General features: G+C 38.8%; 1 long non-coding RNA gene across 1 annotated transcript in view; it reads left to right on the top strand.

Annotated features, from left to right (window-relative positions):
- LOC121113391 overlaps positions 1 to 16,133 on the top strand; it is an 80,513-nt gene that overhangs the window by 35,519 nt on the left and 28,861 nt on the right. The window contains exon 3 of the long non-coding RNA XR_005861500.1: positions 4,391 to 4,470. This is a non-coding gene — a long non-coding RNA (uncharacterized LOC121113391). The remainder of the gene's footprint in view (positions 1 to 4,390; positions 4,471 to 16,133) is intronic.

Here is a 16,133-nt window from a genome sequence, read left to right as displayed (position 1 = left end):
GCTGTCCTTGGTGCCTCCAGATCTGCATTCCCTGTCCCAGTCCCTAGCTGTGTCAGACAGTATCAGTGAATGATTTACGGAGCTTTACCCAGGGCTTGTTAGAAGGAAATTAATTGCCTGATTTACAGGAGAGATGCCTCAGCTTCTGCACACCATTGGTCTGAGGCCTTTACCTCTGAGATGTGAAATGCCCTGTGTACGAGCCAGATATCAGACAGATAGTTTTCTTATCATCACACAGGAAAACTTTATTGGATTGGCTCAAAATATCATTTCAAACCTGTGGAACTAATGTCACGTCTCAACATGAATATGTTTTTTAAATTAAAATTGAGGTTATTTCAGTTTGGCTGAATGCTCTAAGAGTTGGTTTAACCTAAACAAATAAACAGAAGTTTCCAAAGCACACACATTTGTGGTGATGCAGAGTAGAGCAATATGTGAATCTTAAACTGTCAGGTGTTTCCAGGGACAACCTCATTTCATACTGATAAATGGGGGAAAGTGTAAGACACCATAAAAGCAACCTCTCTGGTGAGGCTGTAATTCCTATATATATCTTCACATTATGAATCTTACTATCTGAGTTTGTCTTTCGCGTGTATTTGCATGATGCTTTTTACAACCAGGAATGAGTGAATCGAGAAGAAGCAAGGATTTTTACATCGTTTTTGAATGCTTCTGCTTTTCAGCAGTTCTGTGAGCCCACTCTGTTATTTCGGAGGAACAGGTGTGGAGTGAGCTCTGTAACAAGCTGTTAATGGAAGGATTCTTTTCAGCTGCAGTTTAAGTGTTACAGATGTATTTATTTATTAGAATAGGGTTTAATCCTTGACCTGTTGAATGCTGTGGTTTCTACGTTAGGCTAAATAGTGTTCCTGTGTTTTATTTATTTATTTTTTGGGGTAGGAAGCTGCGAATGGGAGAGAAGCAAAAGGTAAAACTTGTAGTTAGAATATGAACTGCTTTGGCTCCTCTAGTCTTGACTCAGTTTTAGTTCTGTTAGTATTTCACTTTTCAGGGACCTGGTAGAGCTGCTCAGAACTTTTTCAATGGTGGGGGGAGAGGGTAATTTAAGTGAAAGGGAATATCTTGCCTGAGCTTTCTTCTTTTGTACTGCTGTGGTTTTATTGCTTTTTTTTTTCTTTACACCCTCTGTTTAAGATGATTTTCAGCTATTTGTGTGTGTATATAGTTTATGGGTTTTTTTTAATGTTCAGTATTATAAAAAAAAAAAAGTTGCTTCTTAGCCACGATATTGGATTTTATTGATCTTTCCTACTTTTTAATTTGTAACACTGGAATTTTTCTTCAAGGATGAGAATTCCTATTTTTTTCCCAAGTCTGTTGCCAGCTCCACTAAGCAAGCCTAGCAGAAATTTGACTCAGTGCGGGGTCAGTAAAATATATTTTTCCCCAGAAGAGGTGGGTTTGGATGGTGTTGGTGCCTTCAAATCTCCTTACCAGCATAACTCAGGAACGTCAGGGGAAAAAACTTTTTTGTGCTCATAAAGAAATTTTGTCTCTACCCGTGTTTAGTTATGTTTTTTCTTTTGTTACTGTCCCCTTTTGGCAGATAACTTTTAGGTAGAGAACTGTCAACTGTGTGCAAGCTGCTCATTTGTTTATCAGAGGCCACTAGACAAGAGTCAATGGGTAACAACTCACCGACCTGGAGACCTCCTGGTGTTCAGATAAATGAGCTGCATGTGAAAGGCTAAAAATCCCATTACCAGACCTTAAGCCATCCTGTCCTTAAGCAAGTTTGCAATATTTCTAGGGAAGAAATAAATACAAGTTGTGGACCAAGGGGCAATTCAGATAAACAAGCAGCAAACCATTCTTCTGAAACAAAACTTGTCCTGTGTTTTTGTTGTGCTTCATTGCTAAGGCTGTGAGATGACAGCCTTAAGATACACATGGTTGTTGTTTCCCAGACTGAAATAAAATCATAGACCAAGACCATGAACTTATTTCAGTGACTTGATCATCTTGATGTGTTGTCTGTCCTAAAGATTAAAATTATCTTAAAAATCTGAATGTGAACTCCTGCCTTATACTATGTGAAAAGGACTTGAACTAAGGTTATTTGAGAGATGATCCTACCTCTAACAGGTCTGTGCTTCACTCACAACTTCTAAAATTGAGCAAACAGTTTTTGAAGAAGGCTGAAATCCAGCAAGTATTTGCATACCTGCCTAAATGTAGCACCTCTCCACACATGGATGCTCAGAACTCTGTTCACTTTTGAAAAATTATATGGAAACTCTTGTTTAAAATTTTACTTGTAGCCTAGTTTTCAAGGGCATCAAAGAGTGAGGTAACACAATGAAACCTTCTCTAAGCCACTAAGATGGTTGGTGTGCTCTGCATTTCTGTGCTCTCCAGAGCACATGTGTTTTGTGCACAAATACAGACCACGGGAATTCAGGCCACCTGTTTTCTTGCCTGAGCTTCTAGAGCCTTTCTGAAGAGGGCCTTAAGCTGGTTTTCATTTGTCTGAGGCTGCTTAGGTGATAATGTTGCAGAAGTAGGAGGGATAAAATTCTCCTGAGGGTGCTTTTTCATTGGGAGCAGGTAGGCAGCTTGCCCAGGTCTTCAGCTTTGGAGTATCTCTTATAGGATGGAATCTACGGGAGTGAGGTATTGAAACCATTTGGTAATGCAGCAACTAAATAGATGTAACTAGGGGAAGTTCAGTTGAAAATATTTATTCTTTCATTCTCCTGGTAAATGAGGAGAACATTATAATTTTATTTAGTTCCCATTATGATCCTTTTGAAGAATTAATGTAAGTGCTAACCATGAAAATAAAATAAACTGGGACCTGTGTAACTAACTATAGGAAAGTAAAACTCTGCCTCATTCTTCTAAATATTTCATTTCTTCATTATAAATATTTGTTAAAAAAAAAAAGCTTTTTTTCCATTTCATTCTTTTTAGATGTTTTTTTCTAGCGTGTGTGTTTTTGTTTTGCATATTGTGGAGTGAGGCTCTTAAAGGCATTTAGGTACCCTCTGAGGTATTTCCCTCAGAGTTTAGATTTCTAGCCGTTTCTTTAACAGCCCAGTAGGCACTGTTATGTCTTTAAGCACCTATCTACCTCTTAAAAGTCTGGCCCTTGACAATTGTAGAAAATGGTCCTTTCTATCATGCAGAGTTTTCTGCTAGCAAACTGGAAAAGTAATTAGCATATAGATGCATCCCTCAGATGCGAGACTGGGTGAAACTGGATTTTTCTACATTTAATAACCATTGGAAAACAACAAGGAATTAATTGGTTTGGAAACGTGAACTGATGGAAAAAGTCAAGCTACTGAGAAGTTATTAACTATGCAACACTGCGAGTCCTTAAAACCATCAGTTAATGAAACAAAGAAAAGAATACATTGAGCGAGAATTGATTTAGAAGTGAAGAAGACAGATGAAAAAGGAATTGCAATATAATATGATGAAGAAAAGCTTTCTGTCTTGGAGACTTTGCTAGTCATTGCCATAGCTGAAATAGAGAGAGAATAGTGGTCCAGGGAGCATCTCTGAAATGATAGCCTGTTTGCTGTGATCCTATAGTGTGCCCCCTGCCTGGGGTTTCTTTGCCACATGCCCTGGCATGCCGTGGTGAGGAATGCCCCAGCTGGGCCCTCTGCTGATCATGTTCACCCTGTGTAAGACCCTTCAGCAATGCCCTGGGCACTTGAGGGTGCCAGCAAACAAAGAGAGCAAAACTTCCCCGCATTGATGCACATTGCCCCAGTGGTGGGACAAGAAATGGCTTTGAAATCTGTGGGTAGAAAATGTGGTGTAAGAATGAGGGTTTTATTTCTTTATTTTTTATTATCCTCAAGGGCAGAATTTGAAATAACTGCTAGGAGGGGTTGTCTGTTCCCAGTTTATGTGAGATATCCTTAATCATATTCTAGCCAGAGAAAAAAAAGCCTGCAAGAGGCACTATAAAAACTATTCCTTGCTTTCATCTTTGCTTTTCCACTCAGCCACAGTTGAGAGTGACAGGAATCTACAGCCAGACTGATTCTAAACTGACGAGGATTGTTCTAACACAAGGGGATTGTTATAAAAGACACATTTCTACCGCAAATACCCCTAGGTTACATTTTTGGATTTGAACAGAGCTCTTCTTTCATGGTGTAAAGTAAATATTTTTATACTTTGCGTGCAGGGGGAAGAATTTTTTTTGTTTTGGCTTAATTATGAACATACATTAATGACAAAAAAGGAGAAGAGGCATGGGAGAACTTTTGGTGGATGTGCAATAGGTGTTAGGTTTATTTATTTTTCATTATTAATTTAGGTGGTAAATTTATGAGTAAATAGAGATGAAAATAATACTGAATAAAGCTCATTGCTTTGGTAATTGTGTTTTGTTTTTCAGAGTTTCTAAGGCCCTTCTGAAATCAAGTAGGAGCTAAGGCTACGTTGTTCCACAAAGCATAGCATGGGTCTTCTAAGAAGGTAAGGAATTTCTTATGACATCTCTTAAAAATTACTTCAGTTTCAGTACTACATACAGATTCATGTAAGTGAAATGAATTTTAATAATACATAAGTGAGAGTTCCCTTGGAAATCTGTAGGGCAGGTGACACTGGTGTGCACGTGCCATAGGGGAAGAAATAGGAGGAAGCTGATGCTTGCAAAGGGAAGTGGAAGTGAGATATATTACGTGTGGATGAGGAGAAGTGCAGGATCATATCTACCCCTGTGTCAGGTGAGTTGAATATGAACCTTGGGCAGGAAGGCTGCTGATCTGATCAGAAATCCCACAGGAGTCAAATGGATGTTCTAGCAAAATGTGTATGCCAGTATCACCATTATGGACTTTGTTGTAATGCTGGAGTCTACATTTTCCTGGACTTTGGGATACAGAAGCAACATAGGAACAAATATGATGCCCATCCATGTGTGTGAAATGAAGTTCTCCTGCTCTGAGCTACGAGAGCTCGGGTAAGAGAACAGAATGACTCTTGGTTGAAAATCTAAAATCTTCTTTCAGACCTGCATGAAAGAAGAATGAAGTGTCCTCATTTTTTTTCTTCTCAACTAAGAGATGTAAGAAAAAAGCACAACAAGAAGTTCATTCAGAAGTCCTTCATTCTCCTTGTCTTCAGTACTTCTGCTCTCTGGAGTAGACAATGCTGGTGCCACTGGAGAGGAACTGATCTTGCTTGTTGCTGTAGGCTCCTTAAAGCATCTCCACACTTATAGTTTTCTGCATCAGAAATAGGGTTCACTGTGGTGTTTTGCATAATTTAGAAATGAGATCAGATTTTACTGTCCAGAGGAGAACTGAAGCTCAAATGGAATGGCAATTATCTTAATTTGCAAGTCGTGGCTTACTACTTGAGTAATTCAGTGCAAAAGAAGATGATGATGTTGGTGTTAAGGATAAAATGTTCACACTGTGCATTTCAGAGGTACTCTGGTCTATGCCTAGACTTATGCTTTGGGTAGATGCCTGGCAGTGCCTGGAGTGCATGAACTGACCTCCAGAGTACATCTTCCACATCACCTTCATCCAAAATCAGTCTGTTTGTGTCCTCTGTGTTGTAAACCAAAGTGTGTGGTAAATGAATACAGTTAGAAAACTTCCTTCTGATATTCCTAGTCCCAGCTGAAATGCTTATATAGACCAACTTATGGCCTTTAATGATATGCAAGTAATGTAATAAATTCAAGTTACTGTCCTTGGGGAAATCAATATCCCTGTTTTTCAAGGTGATGCCTGATGTGTATCCAATCATAAGAGCACGAACTCCCAAATTTCTGTGAGCTGAGAGAACCAGCAGGTGAACCCAAATGACCTGAAACTGATGACTGGTATTTGTCAATAAGGCCAGCTCTTAACATAGTCTGTACTTGTCTTCCGAAGGGGAAGATACACTTTTCTCCAATCCATAACGAAATATGAGTGCTTGATTGTTCTTATTCTGAAGGAAGAGACTGCTGAAGGTATTATTTCAGTAGCACTGGGAAGCTTTGTTTTGCTAAGCATTTTGTTGTGCCTACCTAGACTAAACAAAGTAGTTCTAAAGCTATAGCTGAATACCACTGGCTTTCACTTTCTTTAAGGAGAGGTGTTTTAGATTTTATTTCTGAAATAGTTACTCATGGCCTAAATTTGAAAGCACAGCAGTTAATTTTAAGGATGTTGAAGCTGCTAAAATGAAAGCTCTAATTTCACTCATCTTTTTGGAAACTGGTAAGACCACTGCTTGTGGACTAAAGTATTGTCTGAGTCATAAACACAGATCTTATAGGTAAATCTACTGGGAGAAAAATGTACTTGGATTCCCATGTATCTTAATGGTTGTGGCATTTCCCTTTCTGCCCCAGAGCAAAAAGCCCCAATCCACTGAAGCGCTTAGCCTTGAGTAGTGCCTTGGAGATCAATGGGACTGCTTACAGTGAGTAAAACCTGGCACATGTTTAAATGCTTTATTGGGTCACAGACAGACTGAATAACACATACATAACGCTGTATTCGGATTCACTATATTCAGTTCTCAGGTCTGTATTGATCTAGATTTTGAAGGCTTTTGCTGAAGTAACTTTTAAAGTAAATTTTCTTTTTTATAAACACAAAATGAATTTGATATAGTTGCTCCTTTCACTCAGAGATCTGAAAATACTTTAAAAATATGAATGTATTGATCTTTCACTATAGGGAGAGTGAGTAGTAGCAACCTATAAAACAGATGAGGAATCTGAAAGTAGAAGAGCAGAGAAAAAAATCCACAACAACTGAATGGAATTGGAAAACAAATTTGTCTTGATTGTATTCCCATCTGCTTTGGGCTCGATTTCATTAGCTTTCCTGAAAGGGAACTTCTGTCAGAAAAGTTTATGAAGGCACTGTTTTTTAGTATATATTGAAGAACAGTTGTAGGAGTTGTATTTTTGTTTTTTGGCTTCTTGTTTGAGGGCTCCTGCATCCCCGTTCTTTACGTACTATGAAAATAACCTGTGTTGTTTAGTCTGATTAAAGCTTCTAAATAAGGTAAGGAGCATACATTAGTCACTGAATTCCTTCACAGAAACAACAACGAATTCAAGTAAATTGTGATCTGTCCATGTCTAATACACAAATATAAGGAGGGACTAAAGCCAGCAAGCATTCATGTTTTTATTTACAGTCCTTATTGCAATTGAATCAGTTTGAATTCTGAGAGAAAAAGGAGGGAAACAGAAATCCTCAATGAGGATTTGTGCAGGACAGGTCTTTTTTTTTTTTTTTTTGTCATGGTTGATAGTGAAACAAGATAGTTGGTGGGGGGTATGCATTAACTTGTGGAACTCATTGCTCATGCACAACATTATGCTAACATGACACAGACTGCAAGATTTGCTCATTATGAGTCAGGAGAACCACTTTAAACAGAATTACAGTGTACAGAAAAAGGAACAATAATGCTGTAACCATTAAGCATTGGGTGCAGGAGGAGGACTCTCAAACAAGCAAGGTATTGCATAATTCTCCGTTATGGGAGTTTCACACCTTCCTTTGAAGCATCCTGTGCTAGGATTGCAATAAAATACTAAATGAATTTCTGTCCTGATGTGGCATGACAGTCAATAAAATTCTTTTATTAGTTAACACTAGTTTTAAGCACATGTCATAGTAACAGCACACAGCTTCACAGAATGCCAACTTGTGATCAAACATTCAATTTCTTTAAAAACAGAATCTTTTCTGCCTTATTGCAAGCTTCCTCAAGTCTAAGGAGATTATCTTAGCATTCTGCACCATCTACCACTAGAGAAAGCACATCAAAAACTGTTCCACATGCATCTGGTGTCTGCTAGGCAGTGCCTGGATTTTTGGCATAGTACTGATTCCGTGATGCTGAGGCTTTGCAGCTCCTAAAACTGCTTTGAGCTTTCACCCTATGGAAACATGGGTCTCTGTTGGTGTAGCCAGGCCAACAGAGGTTGCTGCTCCTGGAGAAAAGGCTGAGGCATCCTGAAATGACCTTCTGGGTTTCGTTGACAGTTGAGGATGGGAATTCAAATGCTCTTTTGTAAGCCTTATGTTCCAGTGAGGTCCCATTACAGTCGAGTCAGCCACCTGTTTGTTTTTCAGCAAGATGAAATTTATTCCAATCCTGAGTGCTTGAAAATACCTAACTCGGAAATGATGCCCCTGGTGAGAAACTTTGAGGAGTGCAGTGCTGTGAACAATTCCCACATGCCTTCAAAATGAAGCCATGCTATAAAGCAATGCATTTTGATAGTGTAGCTTACAACTCACAGCCCAGTCTGTGTGATTTTTCCCGAAGAATGAAGCAAAGAGTTAATGTGATAGCCCTGTGGTTTTGGAATACAAATGTTTTCAAGAGTGTTAAATGAAATATGTGTATATATATGTATACATATGACTAAAGGAAATCAATCCCTCTGAGGTGTTGGTCTATTTTGTGCTGGGCAACACAGCGCAACTGGATTTTAGTAGTCATATTTTCATGCAAATGTACTGTAGCCACTCTGAAGATATTCCAGGAATCCCAAATTTTGTGTGTCATCTCTGAAGTCTTCCACATACAGAATACTATTTAATTTGTCATTAATTAGTAAATTGCTTTGTGAAAGCTAGCAAACTACCTTGGGTGAATTGACCAGCACAAAGATTATTCTTCTGGAAGCAAATTGAAATTCTTACTGCTGGGCAATTTCCATGAAAATGGAGCAGCCTTTGTAGCTTTTATTTTAAAATAAGAATAAAAATGATGCCAAAAATCAGCAAATAAAGGCAATAAAAAAGCCTAGATAGAAGACAGAGGCAAGAAAATTCCAACTTGTATGTCTGTCCTAGCAAGCTAAAAAGTTTGTGCAAGTAACTACTTGAACCTTGAATTAAGTTTTGACTAGTTAGAAGTTACAACTAGGAGTAAATCTCTTCTCTTTGCATCTCCTGGAAGTCAGGGTAGATTTTGTTGTTTGAAATCTTTTCCTCTTTGAAAGTCAATGACTGGAGGGGGGGGCGGTGGGGGATGAGGAGGAGACTTGGCAGGCTGCCACTATCTGTTATCATTATTTCATATGCTATATGTACCATATAAATCTGTATTTGCTTGCTTTCCCACCCTGTATGTCAGTGCAGGAATTATTATTTTATTGTTTTAAATAATATATGTGCATTTAGAGACATTTCAAACATTTAGCTTTCTACAGTTCTCACTTTTGCATACTTTCCCCTCCCTATACTCACCCCCTGCCTTCATATGTGCTACCAAGTCAAAATAAGAGTCCTCCCATCTCTATCTCCCATTGTTTTTCCCATGATTGATTGAATGGCTTGCTAGGTTCAGTGAACTTGGTCTTGGCTGGTGCTCCACCCAGAAACAACGTTCTCTTCTATACAAATTATCATATGAAAGCTGCTAGTGGCGTTTTACTGCAGCTCTGCTTCGTGTTCCAGAATTGTAAGTGGCATCATGCAGTCTACGTTTGCTTGATTTCAGGGAGCAACCCCTCTCCCTCTTCTCCCTTCCTTATCTCCTTTTGCCCTACTTCTCAGTGGGAGATTTTGCCTCCTTGCTTTCATTTGCTAAAGCAGCACCCTCCCTTCAATAAATACTTGCTATTTCAGATATGAAAACAACTTTCAATCTGGGATTCTGACCCTGTTAGAAATACTATGAGATCCTGTGGATCCCCTAATGAAATTGGTTATTGCAGGCTGGTTTACTGCAGTGAGGGCTGGTCCCCTGGCAATGCTCTGCTGGCAGTCACATCAAACAGAGTTTTGATCAGAAAACGAAGTTTCTGCACAGCACATCAGTAAAGGAACAACGCTTATGTCAATTTTAAATATTGACAGATGTTGATTGCTAATGGTCTACACTCAAATGTGGCCATGTGCAAACGTAAGATATTTTTATATGTTGAATACATGTAAGCATATGAAAATGCTGTTAAGATAAGTTAGTATCGACATAAATGAATTTGTTCTTAACAATAGTTTTGAGAGTCAAGGGAGAGATTCTTTTTTGTCATTATGTACTTACTATCCATATGGCAAAGGTAGAGAGCTCATTCTGTGCTACGACCAAATGCAATCTGCGTGCATATCAATGAGTCAACCACTTTTCTGTCATTGAAACAATAGCCTTGCAAGATCGGGTATCACTGAAATTAGGAGTTTGCTCACACAGGCATGAGCAATTGTCTTGGATTTAGTCAGAAAAGACAACATGTATGAAAATATAAGGGTTCTTATTTTTTTAGAATGTTTTCTTACAAGAAACTATCAGTGTTAATGGCTGGTATTGTTCAGCTCAATAACAGGAAATGTAACATCTTTTACTGGGTGTGTGGGAGAGAGGACACTTGGTTTTCTAAAAGAAATATTGTTTTTTCATTATTTTTTATGTTTGTTGTTCCCACAGAAATGGGCCCAAGTGTTTTGAAAGGATTATAAATATGGTTGCAATTTGGCACTGTGAGCTGGTTGCCAGCACTGTGTGTATGTATCTCTGTGCTCATGTGTGGAATTTGGCCAACTCGAACTCTGAGTTGGTCATGAGCAGCCAAATGGCTTTCAGTTTTCTTTTGTTGTAGCTGCATTCCCTACAGGGTAAAACCTTTCAGGCTCCGCTTCAAGGTACAATATTCTCCTCTGAGAGGATAAATGATTAAAATGCGGAGTCTGCTTGTGAAAAGTCTAACTTTACAAAGTTACGCTCGTTTGGTCTCCAAGAAATAACAGTTCCATCTTTTCAGGTCTCAGTTAAGCCAAGACATGTGCTAATTTTCTTTTAACTTTCGAGTTCTGATGGCCTTAAGGAAATATGCATACAAGAGAAAACTGGAATCTGTTGCACCGTGAAGGAGTTGGAGTGCCTGGTGTGATTAAACTGGAAAGATTGTCTTCACCAGCAATTTGGAGTGATTAGGTGTGAGGGCACAGGCTAGTGTTTGGGTTTATGCATCATCACAGCTTATTCTAATACTTTAAAACAGATAGAATAGGCAAACCATCCATCGTTTATCACAGAACTGCAACTTTTATTACTTGGCTGATATGTCTGAGTCTTGATGGGCTTGGTCATGAAAGGGATGGACCATATAGCAAGCTGTCCATCCTTGTTGGTATCAGGCACAGCGGGGGTCACACAGCCAAACAGACTCCTAACACAGCAAGCAAAATTGTACTGAGATCTTGATGGAGCCTGAAGGTCAGTGATAACTGGAGCTTTATGTAAGCAGCTGCAGCTCATGTTTTCCAAATCTTTATTAATGTGCTCTTTGCCAGGGTATCTGAGCATTCATCTTTCTGTTACGTTCTGGTTTGTTGCAATTACTAGAGAAAATGTATATTATCACTTGCAATGAAATATATATACACATGCAGAATGAGTGTGGAGTGAAATATGTGAAAGTTTATATAGCACAAACTGAAACAAACAAGCTAAAAGGAATGTTTTGAGACATTTGACAGCGTTAATATTGATTACTGAATAGATTAAGAGACAGCCACAAGAGGTTTTGTCAGCAGATCAAACTTTACCTGTGTGACAGTGTTAATAGTATGAGACATGAGCATTTATCAACAAAACAGTTTCAGCTGCTTGGCAAAAAGCATTGCATCCCTGAAGTGTTTTGTCATACAGCTTCCTCCACCTAACAAATCATAGTGTTATACACTTAGACTTGCTCATGGCAAGGAGAAGAATGTTTCCAGCAGGAGGCTGTATCAGTAAGGTTCTTGATGAAGGAATTCTTCAAATATACTTTTTATTTAGTGAGTGTAATTAAGATAGTATTGATAGCAAGATGGCAACAAGAATGTTAGAACCAGCTGTGTAACCAGCTGTGTTGGATCTGTGGTCCACCTGACAGATCTCATCCCAGGCAGTAAGTGACTGGACTAGATTTTACTTTGGACTATAGCACCTCAACTTAGAAGATTTCTTCATATTATTCCAACTGTAACTTTCCAGTAACATCTCCAGGAGAGGTATGAGTTTGGGACCTGAAAAAAATTGCCACAAGACAAAACTCCATATGATTGGTAAGACTAGCATCTGCTGATTAACTATTCCATGTATATCTGAAGAGTGGGTTCAGGTGCATGTCTATCCGTGGTGAACACCTTTGGGCTGAGTAATGTGAGGGTTGGTTGAAAGTTTTTGTCTTATCCTTCTATCTCAGTCCACAACTCTGCTTTGTAGATGATAATATCTGTGTTAATGAATACATTCTTCAATTTCTGGAAATCATGTTCATGTGAATCAGTGCATATTCCTATATGCAGAACTCAACATCTGCAAATTAATTAGTATATGACCCTTAGTGGGAAAGTGCTTAGGAAGCAGTACATTTGCATGCTGGCTCAGATCCAGAAGTCTCCTTTCACACAGCATACAAGTAACTTTCCCCTTACTTTTAGCTCCCAATTTAAGGATGGGAGGAAAACAATTACCTCTAGAAAGTGCTGTTCATATCACATAAAAAGGGAAACAGCATCTCAGCAAAGGCATAGAGTGAACGCTGAAAAGGATCAAGAAGGACACAGATGATTTGGATAGATAGCTGGCTGATAGTCGCAACAGTGCTGCCAGAACTTCAGATCTATATCATATATGTGGTGATTGTTTGTTGCTTTTGCCAAAATACAGCCTGTAAGTCTTATCCAGCCTTCGGCTCAAGAGTTAGGAGCTGAAAGCCAGAGTGTGACGGACTTTGGCACTGCTGATGTTACTGAGTTGGAAACCAGTTGCTCAGAAATCATTTTCTAACACAGGGTCAAATGTTTCAGCTATATCAGGACAAGAAAAAGGCATCTTGTCTGCACACTGAGCACTGAGGTACATTAAGGAATTGGTAACAAAGCTTCCGGAGCTCCAGGCATGCAAGGAATATGCCTTTTGGAGTAGCATATAACATGATACCAAAGTTTCTATGGGATCTGGATCTGCACGCTTTATTAGAATAGATAATAAAGATACAGGTAGCTCAGAATATAACTTATCTTGTACTGCTGTTGGTGTCTCACTGAAAAAAACTTCATTATTTTGGAGATTGCCAAGCCAGGTGACATCTGGGGAGTGTTATGAAGAGTTCCCTACCTCCTGGTATTATCCCGATCAGAAAAAGCTGGAGGCACAGATTTGGCTTTTGAACTATCAAAACTGTTAGCATTTTGAAATGACATTTTTGTTCTGATAAAAAGGTCAGCACTTTCTCATTTCTTCTAAGATTTTCAAGATGTTATTTTTTTATATAACTTTCATAGGTAAAATTCTTGTATTTCATCTTTCTGTCTAAAACTGAATTTCATAAGATTTGGAAATATTTTCATTCTCTACAAAATAGATTATCCTACTTTTGAGCAATTCTAGTCTGTGCTATTTTACTTTACAGTTGAACTGATCTGTATCCTACAGAAGAGCTCTGCACAGAAAATTAATGCTGGGTCTATCAGCTATATAATAAACGCCAACAGCTGTCAAAAGCAGAGTGAAGCAAAAGGGGGGAAAAAGACAGTAATTGTCTTATAAGTTCGCCTCATGGTAATTCAAGAAACATTCTGCAAATTCCACCTCAGTGGGGTATGAAATAAAACCCACACATTCTGATGGATTGGGAAAACCTGGGGTGGCCCAAAGCTACTTTATCTAGGATGATTTCTTCCTCTTTGTTTTTATTTTATGATAGCTTCCCTAACTCTAACAAGAGTGGGGGAAAAAAACAGAAAAAGAGAATGGAGACAGGAAAATGTATGACTGTGGTAAAAAAAAAAAAAAAAAAAAAAAAAAAAAAAGGAAAAAATCTCTTGCAATGTTGGATAATCTCGAAATACAATAATATATCTTGCAAACCCGTGAGATCTATAGCAGTCTTATAACTGATCAATTTTCCACCCAGGTTTACAAGAAAAATAAAGACCAGTGCAGTTCATAAATCAACATTTCTTAAGGTACTTGTACGTTTTCTCTCTCCTGAAGTTTAGTGATTTTAAAAGGAAGCTATAAAGATCAACACATCCAATGAAACTGAGGCATACCAGCAAAGCAGTTTTTGCAGGGGCATGTACATATATAAAGATATATACGTGTTAGGTACTATGTAACCGTAATTAGGTTGGGAATGCGTTATATAACAAATGGCAGTTGATGTCTGTAAAAGCAGCAAAGGATCTTGGCCTCATGCTTTCTGACAATCTTGTTGGCAGTTTTATTTTCATACAAGTACAAACGTGTCTAAGCCTTAGAAAGCGGGTTCGCTTTTCTTTTTTTGATTGGCCACCATGGAACATTTTCTCTGACTTCACAGTGAGGTCTAAATACTTGAGGGACATAGGATTCGTAATAGCAACTAGATATTTGCATTTCTGTTTCTTTGTATTTCTGCTTCTTCAAGAGCACAGGGGGAATAAAAATCAAAAATACAGAACCACTTAAATATCTGTTAAAAATAGAAGGATCTTCCTTGCCTTGCAGAGGTGTTGCCAATCTCTGCAACAAGTGAATGGTTGTTATAACTCTCTAGAAGAAACAAATGCTCCCGGTTGCTAAACGCATTGCTAGGTGCATTCCCCAACATTCTGTATATTAGCCCACTGGGACTGCCAGGAGAATTATTTGGATCAATGGCTTTACTGGGGCCATATGAAACACAACTCTATAGCTCTGCTCTGCTTCGAGATCGAGCAGGTGTGCAGCAGTCCCAGGTGTACCTTTGTCATCTCTCTCTTTCCAGAAAGCTGGAATTTGTGGGCAAGTTTCTGTCTCTTATGCCTCACCCCATGACTGGCTGTGCCTCTTTGGGATTCAAATCTTAGTGGGAAACACCCTCCTCTCCATCTGGAGGCAAAGGTGAGACTGCAGGGTCTGTCTGCCTGGTACTTGTGCAGCTCCTTGCCGAAGCTCTGTGTTTGCAGGAGCTGCAGTGTGTTTGGTTCCCTGGCAGGTCAGAAATTCCTGTCTGAGGTTTTTTTGGGGCTCACCATCCAGCCTAGCTGGGGCTCAAAATGAGCAGGAGCTCGGTTTGCCATCTTTCAGCAAGGCAGAACCACATGTAAACTTGCATCTGTCAATCATCAATCCTTTTTCTAATCCTCTTGCTCATGTTGCTACCCCTGTTTGGCTTTGCATTTTTGTTCCCTTTGTTGCATATAGGTTTTAACAGTTGTAGAGACACCAGTCATGGCCATCTGCGTGTTCTGTGCTTGAAGAGGTTTTAAAAACAATTCTGCAAAGTAAAATGGACTTGTAAGTCTGGGCTCCAAACACTCGTGTGTAAATTCCTGGTTCTGGGCTCTAAACTGTTTGGTTTTTGAGTCTGTTGTTTCCTTTTCTGTATTAATTTAGATATCTAAGTAACACCTGAGCTAAATACCTCTGAATTCTCCTGAGTAGCTCACCCCTGGGTTGTTCTGTGTGCCGCACCTTAAATTTGAAGAGACAATTGTGTTTTCACATGAGAAGAAAATATACCTGACAGTTTTGAACAGTGAAAGATAGCTGCTGCTGAGTAGTGCAGTGAAGGTAGCTCCGTAAACTTGCTTTGCTGTATTGACAGCCCAGTCAGTTTAGTTGCTTAATCCAAATACTTTTAGAGTTGGAATATGTTGCCAGAAAAAGGAAATCAGCTCTTGAGATGCATTATCTCCTTTCAAGAGTGTCCTGGGGGCACTTACTCATTATCCTGGAATAAAACGAAAGATTTCTTTAAAAAAACATTGTTCAATCCATTTAGAATCCCTGGAGCTGAGTATTTTACATTTTTGTGGCTTGATAAAATAAAGCCAGCAATTAGTTTACATGCATTTATCATTTATGGTTCTTTCCTTCTCTTTGGAGCTCTTTTTGAATACTATAATCCTGACAGATTAGCTCTCCTACTACAAAAATTGTTATTATTTCCTGAAACTATGAATGAAATAGGAGTATGTGTTCACTGTGACTGACGGATGGAAATCTCATCCCGCTAAACAGCATTTTAAGCTGATTCATTCCTTCATCCCCCCCCAAAAAAGACGCCATATGCACATATTCATGTGTACATTTGCTCGTGTGTCTTTATATATGCCATTTCTCCACCTTTCTCTTCTCTGAGCAGCTTTTGAATCTGACCCATTAAAACTGTATCTGAGGGACAAGTCCTGCATGAAGGT

Source organism: Gallus gallus, chromosome 7, assembly GCF_016699485.2.
Source record: "Gallus gallus isolate bGalGal1 chromosome 7, bGalGal1.mat.broiler.GRCg7b, whole genome shotgun sequence".
NCBI lineage: Eukaryota > Metazoa > Chordata > Aves > Galliformes > Phasianidae > Gallus > Gallus gallus.
This window is presented reverse-complemented; position numbering and strand designations above follow the sequence as displayed.